Here is a 9,553-nt window from a genome sequence, read left to right on the forward strand (position 1 = left end):
CCGAAGGCGTGGAGATGCCGGGGATTGAACCCGGGGCCACATACATGCAAAGCATGCGCTCTACCGCTGAGCTACATCCCCGCCCGATGTATGTATGGCTTATTCCTAGTTATGTGTTTTCTCGTGCAAAATGACATTCATCTTTACATATCTTATAAATGCAACAACATATTAAACAGAAAGGAGTAGATAAACAGCAGAAATAGCCACCATTAACTCACCCATAAAGGGCTTTAACAGGGAGTTCTAGTAAGAGCCTTAAAGTAGATTCATTTACTCATTAGAAGGGACAGATACTGTACTTCTAAACAGTGGTGGAGGAGGTACACAAATCATGTACCTGAGTTAAAGTAGAGACACCCAAGATAAAATATCACTCCAGTAACAGTAGAAGTTCCTCCCTTTAGACCTCCACTTGAGTAAAAGTACTAAAGTATTTACCTTCAAATGTACTTAAGTATAAAGTAAAAGTACTAAAAGAGTAATTCTGGCTCTGATGTCCTGTTATCATTTTTATAACCAGACTGGCTTCATGAACTCATTTCAGGTGAAAGTCCTCCAGCGTCTCTCTTGGTAAACCAGTCTTTTAATAGAACGTCATTAATTAGTGACGCTGACGTCTATTAAAATGATCAGAAGCACAAAACACTGAAGGTAAACAGTTTCCATCAGGGAGAACCGAGTGGCTCTGAAATCACTTTTTACACACAAGCAAAGTTTCAGTTTCAGATTTATTTACAACTTAGTTCCAAGTTTAAGTTGAATAAAAACTGGCTTTAAACTCAGGATCACAGATGAGCTCCTTTACTATGTTGATCTGTAGGCCTCTGTTCATAAACATAAACCAGCCCAAACTCATTTACTATAAAATGAAATGGTGTTTGTAGAAATTCAGAAAAAAGCCGCGTCAGTCTCGACTGCATATGTGGACATATTTCTATATTGAGCTCTATTTACACAAAGTTAGGTTAGTTCATCATTTATGTTGAACAGACTCTCCCAAAGTTTTACGCTGCTGTGCTGACGTTGAACCGCGTGCTGCACTGGGTCGGTATGACCAACAGGTCAAAACCAGCTCTAAACAAAGTGACCGCTGGGCCCTGATTGGTGCTCTGGCTTTGCGCTTCTTTCGTTTTGACATGTTACGTTTTTATACACACAGAAACCAAAAGGAACGACAGATTTCTCAGAATGTAGGAGGAAAAAGTCGGATATTAGACTCTGAAATGTAGTGGAGTGAAAGGAAAAAGTCGCCCAGAATGGAGAAACTTCACTACACGAAAAAATACTTAAGTATAGAAACTAATTACATTTACTCAGTTACTGTGCACCACTGCTTCTAAAGTCATAATTCAACAGAAAGGCCTCACAGAGTGCCTGTGCATTATTGTGGTTCTATTAAAGCCAGTTCTCAGGTAAAACATCCTGTTCTATCATTCCACCCCCTTCAGACCCCAAGTCCTGTCTGTTAAACCCCTAACCACAGGGAAATTACTGACTTTAGGAGGTGCCAGTAAAAACACCACAACTTCCTCATAAACTCTCATACACTCTTATTAAGAGCCTCGGAAATGAATTAAACAGGACCAGATGCACTGAATTGAGATGGGTGACAGAGAGGAGGGAGAACAGGAAAGAGAATAGGAGAAACAGATGAGAAAAAAGAGGGAGAGTAAAAGGAAGCACTTCAGAAGAGGTCATGCAAGAGTGAGAGATGTTAAAGAAGGGTTGAACATTTATGATTGTCAAAAATCATTTGCTCAAATTCTTTCTCGGGGAAGGTCCATGTAGTTAACAAGGTATATTGCCTTCACTTGAATTTAGCCAGTCTCACTAGTTGCTGGCAATCGTCTGTATTATGAGGAGCGATTCAAAATCAGAAAAACATGCATCGAGGTAAGAGAGAAACTTTAGTTCCTTCGATCCTTTGGTAAATTTTGGCCCATCCATGCTACAGATCTTTTAGTTTTAGTTTAGAGGTCTTATCCCTAACAAAGACAGAGACTACCTCTCAATTATTTAATTCCCAGACAAAGTACACTTAGTTCCCAGGAGTTATTTCCGAGGAGATTCGTTAAAATAATCCAACCGAATTAGGAAAGAGAAAAAAAGAAGTAAAAACTGAAAAACTAGATGTTTCTACATAGAAAATGGGGCTCCTAACAACCACCTGGAAGACCTGGTAGACACCAAAACTGTCCCCACCAGATAAACAGCACTGAAAGCTTTCCCCTTTCAGAGAGAGGAGAAAATCAAATTGAAAATGACCCATAAACATGCGTTACACGTTTAACCATTTAAAAGAATATCAAACATTGCTCATAACATCTGATGCGGCTACACAACGCTGCACTCAGCAGCACTCGGTATGATGTGCTCCGTCATGCTGGCGCAGGTCAGGCTGCGTGGCTTTGCGTTTATAAGAATCGCCACACCAAACCAGTCGACCGACAGAAACTGCAAGTGAACTCCCGGTTATAAGTCCCACCCCCTGATGAAAAACACTAAAAGTCAGATGCAAAAGAGAAAAAACATATGCAAAAAAATAAATAAATAAATAATGAATCAACAAAACCAGTAAACAGAAAAAAAAATTGCATGCAAAAACTGGAAAACGAGTGAATCATTTATACCCGAACAAGCGAAAATAAGTAGAAATCTTCTTGGAAAATTTTTGGAAAAGTTTGGTTTAACTCCAATTGTATTTATAATGAATTTCGGACATTTTGATGCTCAATATTGTGGATTTTATCACTTTCTTTGTAACTTTTGGCACAAAATAAACTCCATAAATCTCCTGATCTGAAAACATCCACAGGTGTTTCTGTCCATCCTTCCACTGCGAGAAGACCACTCAGCGCTGTGGGTCTGAAAGGACGTGCAGCTGATCAAGAAGAACCTCACTGAGAAAAGGAGACGGACACGTCAAACAAAGAAGCTGAACAATGGACTGACCACCCCAGAGTCCAGACCTCAACATCACGGAGTGTGTTTGATTACTTGGACCACAAGAAGCAGGAAATGCAAAACCAAATTCAATGACTGAACTTTAGAAGTGGGTAAATTTTCCCTTACGATTTCTTTGAGAAAGTGAGTTCACTAAAAAGAATGGAAGTAATAAAAGGTCGACACACTGAAAACTGACCTTATAGTTATAATACACTGAAAACTGACTTAATAGTTATAATATGCCAAAAACTGACCTTATATAGTTACACTACACTCAAAACTGACCTTATATAGTTACACTACACTCAAAACTGACCTTATATAGTTACACTACACTACAAACTGACCTTATATAGTTACACTACACTCAAAACTGACCTTATATAGTTATACTACACTAAAAACTGACCTTATATAGTTACACTACACTAAAAACTGACCTTATATAGTTACACTACACTAAAAACTGACCTTATATAGTTACACTACACTAAAAACTGACCTTATAGTTATACTACACTAAAAACTGACCTTATAGTTATACTACACTAAAAACTGACCTTATAGTCATACTACACTAAAAACTGACCTTATAGTCATACTACACTAAAAATTGACCTTATAATATTATATATTATATATGTTATAATATTAGTTCATCAGTTTGCTGAAAACGAAGCACAGGTTTATACATAACTTCTGTTTTTGTGCATTTACTTTTATTTATATTAGAAAAATGCGTTTAAAAGCATTTGCTCAGGACAGTCTTAACTCTGTCCAGGACGGTGAACTTTCAGTCAACTTGCTCTGAGGAAAAAGTCAACGCTGAACCCTGCAGGGACATGCTCGTCTGTAGGGGTGTAGCTCCTGCTCTCCACAGCACTATTCTGGGAGCCAGTAAAGATCAGAGGCAAAAAATCACAGGCCTGAGTTATGATGTCCTACCGCAGGTGCCTCGTGTGTGTGTGTGTGTGTGTGTGTGTGTGTGTGTGTATGAAAACACTACACACAGATCAAGTTTAACCTTGGAGGGCCAGATTACTTTTAGCGAGTTCTAGTTATGATCCTCCTGCTCTCCTGTCTGCGTGGGTGTATGTGCGTAACCTGGGCAGCTTTAGTTTCCAGTTTCTCTCAGGACGTAAATGAGAGCGCAGCGCAACAGGAGCTGGCGTTTAACAGCAAATCTGTTTCCTAGAGTTTCCGTCCTCACAGAGGCCTGGCGCTGCCGTAATCCTCACACGCGCACACACACAGTGCGAGCACTACACGAAATCAGGGAGGAACAAACACACAGACCCCTGTGAGAACTCACTAGTGTATTGTATTACTGTAACACACAACCCCTCATTTAAATGGTGCACAGCTAATTTAAGACTTTTTTTCCTGTAATCCACAGTTCCCAAGAAACCTGGTCATTTAGCAATGTTTCTGCTCTGCTACACCTCACGGTGAGGGCTCGTCTACATTTTGCCATCTTTTAGAAACTAGAAAGAGAATGTTGACTTGACAAATCCAGCTAATAAAGGCTAAACCAGCTGCAGAACACTTGATTGTTTTTGATAACTGATGAGTTCATATAATAAGTTTATATAGTAGCTATTGTGCTGCTACGCTAATCTAGCTTGTTGTTAAGGTATTGCCTGGTGGTTGTTAGGCGCCTGGGATACCACAGCGGCAGCTAAGGTTGCTATGTTATTGCTACACTATCCCAGGGTGCTGTTAAGGAGCTGAAGGTCACTACTATGGTATCCCATGTGGTTGCTAAAGTGTTGCTAGGCCATTGCTACAGTACGCATTGTGGTTGCTAAGGTGTTAGGTTCATTTCTATGGTATGAACTGTGGTCGCTAAGGTGTTGCTATGCTGTTGCTACAGTATGCCACGTGGTTGCTAAGGTGTTGCTAGGCTATTGCTATGGTACGCCATGCGATTGCTATGGTGTTGCTAGGCCACTGGTATGGTACGCATTGTGGTTGCTAAGGTGTTGCTAGGCCATTGCTATGGTATACCATGTGGATGCTAAGGTGTTGCTAGGCCATTGCTATGGTATGCATTGCGGTTGCTAAGGCGTTGCTAGGCCATTGCTATGGTATGCACTGCGGTTGCTAAGGTGTTGCTAGGCCATTGCTATGGTATGCATTGCGGTTGCTAAGGCGTTGCTAGGCCATTGCTATGGTATGCACTGCAGTTGCTAAGGTGTTGCTAGGCCATTGCTATGGTATACCATGTGGATGCTAAGGTGTTGCTAGGCCATTGCTATGGTATGCATTGCGGTTGCTAAGGTGTTGCTAGGCCATTGCTATGGTATGCACTGCGGTTGCTAAGGTGTTGCTAGGCCATTGCTATGGTATGCATTGCGGTTGCTAAGGCGTTGCTAGGCCATTGCTATGGTATGCACTGCAGTTGCTAAGGTGTTGCTAGGCCATTGCTATGGTATACCATGTGGATGCTAAGGTGTTGCTAGGCCATTGCTATGGTATGCATTGCGGTTGCTAAGGTGTTGCTAGGCCATTGCTATGGTATGCATTGCGGTTGCTAAGGCGTTGCTAGGCCATTGCTATGGTATATCATATGGATGCTAAGGTGTTGCTATGCTGTTGCTACAGTATGCCATGTGGTTGCTAGGCCATAGCTGTGGTATCCCACACTTGTGTGATCGTGAGATCTGACTACAGAGAGCTTTGACTACAGTCCACACTGTGGTGGAATAAGAGATTATGGTAGAAGCACTGTAGCATGTATATTAAACATTATCAATTATTTATTTGAATACTGAAATAGTCATCATGTTATTACATTATTACACAACTGGAATGAGTTTCAGGCTGTTCCAGGATGCATTCCCTGGAAATTAAACTGTGCCTGAGGAGGAGAATAATAAGCAGAATAATAAAGAAAAAAAACTAAGACTATCAAGTTGGCTTTTTCAAAAAAAGCAGCATTGTAGTATGTAGTCCTGCAAACTCGTCTCAGTCTATAAAACGGTCCTCTCTCTGCAGGCTGAATTAAAGGCATGTCGTAAACACAGCGGATTTCCCTGCCATAGATCAGCTCACTTCCTGCTGCTCCACGTCGCCCCAGGACTCTCCGAGACAGTACAGAGGCAGTGGCAGCGTCCCTCTCGCGGACTATTCAGCACCGCAGCACATGACCGATTTCACACAGTGATTTAGGGTCAGTGCACACAAAAAAACCTTCTGGAGAGCTGCTGGGAAAACTGTCAGCATCCTCTGGCAGCACCAGTCCGTCTGCTTTTCCTGGACACTGGCAAACAGTAAAATGCTAATTTCTCCCTCACACTCATCCACTGTAGGGGTCTGAGTCACTGTCTCATTGATACAGTACCCTTCAAGACACATGGGCAGCAATTCAATACAGCAGCGAGGGAGAGTCAGAGCAGCACGCTGTTAAACAATACAACAAACTGCAGAGCAATCCGGTAAATACCCCAGCTAGAATTTGAAACATCCAAGCCCTGAGGACGCTTCAGATTTCTCAATGTAAGTGAACTGCGTTGCAGTTCCTTGTGTTGTTTAACAGCGTATTGATCTAAATCCAAATCCCGTTATTGTATTGATTTGTGGCTGTTAACACACCCACCATGCAGCCTGCACTGCGCGCCAATCGTACTGTCGTAATTTGACAAACTAAATTTAGTTTTGGAAAAATAACTAAAGATCCATAACATCTGCTTTCTTAAATGACTAAATAAATGATTTATTACATAACAAAAAATCTCATTTGCTATGAATATTTCTCTGTTACAGCTGGGCTAAACAAGAAAAAAAACAACTGTACACTGTCCAGTTTATCAGCTCCACTTACTGTATAGCTGCACTTTGTGGTTCTACAGTTACAGACTGTAGTCCATCTGTTTCTCTGATACTCTGTTACCCTGTTCTTCAGTGGTCAGGACCCCCATGGACCCTCACAGAGCAGGTACTATTTGGGTGGCGGATCATTCTCAGCACTGCAGTAACACTGACGTGATGGTGGTGGTGTGTTAGTGTGTGTTGCGCTGGTCTGAGTGGATCAGACACAGCAGTGCTGCTGGAGTTTTTAACCATCTCAGTGTCTCTGCTGGACTGAGAATAGCCCACCAACCAAAAAAATCCAGCCAACAGCGTCCTGTAGGCATCGTCCTGTGACCACTGATGAAGGACTAGAGGATGACCAACACAAACTGTGCAGCAGCAGATGAGCTGTTGTCTCTGACTTTACATCTACAAGGTGGACTGACAAGGTAGGAGTGTCTAATAGAGTGGACAGTGAGTGGACACAGTGTTTGAAAATAATAAACATCATAGCAGTAGCTGGAAATAACTTTATAAAAGCCATAAATGGATTTTGCCATTAAAAAGCTGTATTTAAAGACGAGGACTAGTCGCAGAGCTGCGATGGAGCACATTTCAAACACCAAAATGAGAAACGGGACACCCTAAAGGCAACGACTGCAGGGCTTCAGGTGCACCAAATGAGACGGGCTATTGTGAAATTTTAGGGCTCTTTGTCTTCTGCACTATTTGCATGATCATTTTCTTGAAATTCTCACAAATAAGGATTTTTGACAGTGAAAAGTCTGTCAGTCAGACCTTTGGGCAGTTTGGACTAGGCTGTTCTTGATGGACTGTCCTGAAAGCCAAGCAAAGCAAAAAGCCAGAAAACTCTTAAAACAGAAAAAACATCAGGAGAAAACCCACCAACGCAAAGCAAAGCAAGCAAACCACAAGTCTTCAGTGAAAGCAAAAGCAGATTTGGGGTTTATGCAGAACACAGAACTCCAAAAAGGAAGGCCATGAGGAGGTCAAAGACATGAAGAATAAAGTAATTAAATAAACAAAAACACAAAGTCGAATCACAAAACAAGTGATTTGAAAGGGAGAAAAAGAAAAGGGGGCAGAACGAGAGGGAGACTCTGACCTGCAACTCTTCCACGATGTTCAACAAGACGACAGGATCCTTCCTTCAGAGAGAATTAAAAAATTCTCCAGCTAGAAAGAGAGAGAGACACAGAGACACAAAGAGAGAAAGAGAGAGAGAGAAAGAGAAAGAGAGAGAGAGAGAGAGAGAGAGAGAGAGAGAGAGAGAGAGAGAGAGAGAGAGAGAGAGAGAGAGAGAGAGAGAGGGGGGCAGAGAGAGAGAGGGGGGGGGGGAGAGAAAGAGAGAGGGGGGGCAGAGAGAGAGAGAGAGAGAGAGGGGGGGGGGGGGGGGGCAGAGAGAGAGAGAGAGAGGGGGGGGGGCAGAGAGAGAGAGAGAGAGAGAGAGAGATGGGGCAGAGAGAGAGAGAGAGATGGGGCAGAGAGAGAGAGAGAGAGAGAGAGAGAGGGGGCAGAGAGAGAGAGAGAGAGAGAGAGAGATGGGGCAGAGAGAGAGAGAGAGAGAGAGAGAGAGAGAGAGAGAGAGAGAGAGAGAGAGAGAGAGAGGGGGGCAGAGAGAGAGAGAGAGAGAGAGAGAGAGATGGGGCAGAGAGAGAGAGAGAGAGAGAGAGAGAGATGGGGCAGAGAGAGAGAGAGAGAGAGAGAGAGAGATGGGGCAGAGAGAGAGAGAGAGAGAGAGAGAGAGAGAGAGAGAGAGAGAGAGAGAGAGAGGTGGTAAAACAGAGTTAATCAATGTGAACTATTTGTAATGTGATGGGTTATGACAGTAGATGCTGATGACATGCTTTAAAGGAACACTGCGAAGTCTTCAGCCTAACCCTGCATTCCCACCTGCAGCCACGTGATGCAACAGAGCAGCGAGAGGTCGTTCATTTCCAATGACCGCTGCGATTGGCTGCTGGTGACAGGAGGCAGCGCAAACGTTGGTGAGGCGAAGTGGGAGGAGTTCGCTTTTTGACTGTACTGATCCAATGTTGGAAAGTTGATACCAATTGAACCGTAACTGTAGTTTTATAGATGTGTTTGTCGTCACGTATTCCAAACATTTATACACCGAGTTCGGCAGCTGATCATTGTTTTCTACTTTAAGCAGGGATGCGCTGATGTGGGAGTAATGGGCCGGTGCCAATCCTGATGCATAAATGCTTACAGAACGTAGAAATTTCGACTAAATCCACCGGGATCGGCATTACAGTAAAACAAATATTTCTGTTGGGTTATGAATGCAGTCAAATGACTAAAATGCAGATATTTTAGTTGAGTAACCAAGCATCACCCAATCAACTCAGAATAACTACAACCACAGATATCAATTTGAAATAATAATCAAATGTTAGTCGGCGATTTGTAGCCGAGTTCCAAGTCCACAGATTCTCCGTTCTTTATTTAAGCAGAGGGAAATCTGTGGTAATCAAGCGTACGCTACAGACGCAGCAGATGGGGATTAAGTTTAAAAAGCTGGAGTTTTCCTTTAAAACAATAGATGATGAGCGGAATGGAGACTAATGCATAATAACAGCAAAACACAGACATGCAGAAGCACCAAACAAACAGAGCCCGCCCTCGCCTCCAGGGCCGTATACTCATCATTAACAGAGTCCTGACACAAACAGACACTCACACACACACACTCTCTCACACTCACACACACACACAGATCTGTCTGAACAGGAAGAGACCAGGCTGCTGTGTGAGTTTACTTTAAGGGAGGAGCTGATGGGGTCGTCAC

The 9,553-nt window shown here is 42.7% G+C and overlaps 1 protein-coding gene and 1 non-coding gene across 10 annotated transcripts in view; both read right to left on the reverse strand.

Annotated features, from left to right (window-relative positions):
- Nucleotides 1-9,553, reverse strand: part of sema4d (sema domain, immunoglobulin domain (Ig), transmembrane domain (TM) and short cytoplasmic domain, (semaphorin) 4D) — a 129,026-nt gene that overhangs the window by 63,496 nt on the left and 55,977 nt on the right. For 3 of the 9 annotated variants that reach the window (XM_017723601.2, XM_037546054.1, XM_037546053.1), the window contains exon 3: nt 7,868-7,938. The exons of the other annotated variants lie outside the window; for them this stretch is intronic. The gene's annotated coding sequence lies outside the window, so the exon portion shown is untranslated. The remainder of the gene's footprint in view (nt 1-7,867; nt 7,939-9,553) is intronic. 9 annotated transcript variants of the gene reach the window in all.
- On the reverse strand, nt 10-81 carry trnaa-ugc. The gene has a single exon. It is a non-coding gene; the product is annotated as a tRNA-Ala (tRNA).

This window comes from Pygocentrus nattereri, chromosome 16 (assembly GCF_015220715.1).
Source record: "Pygocentrus nattereri isolate fPygNat1 chromosome 16, fPygNat1.pri, whole genome shotgun sequence".
Classification (NCBI taxonomy): Eukaryota; Metazoa; Chordata; class Actinopteri; order Characiformes; family Serrasalmidae; genus Pygocentrus; species Pygocentrus nattereri.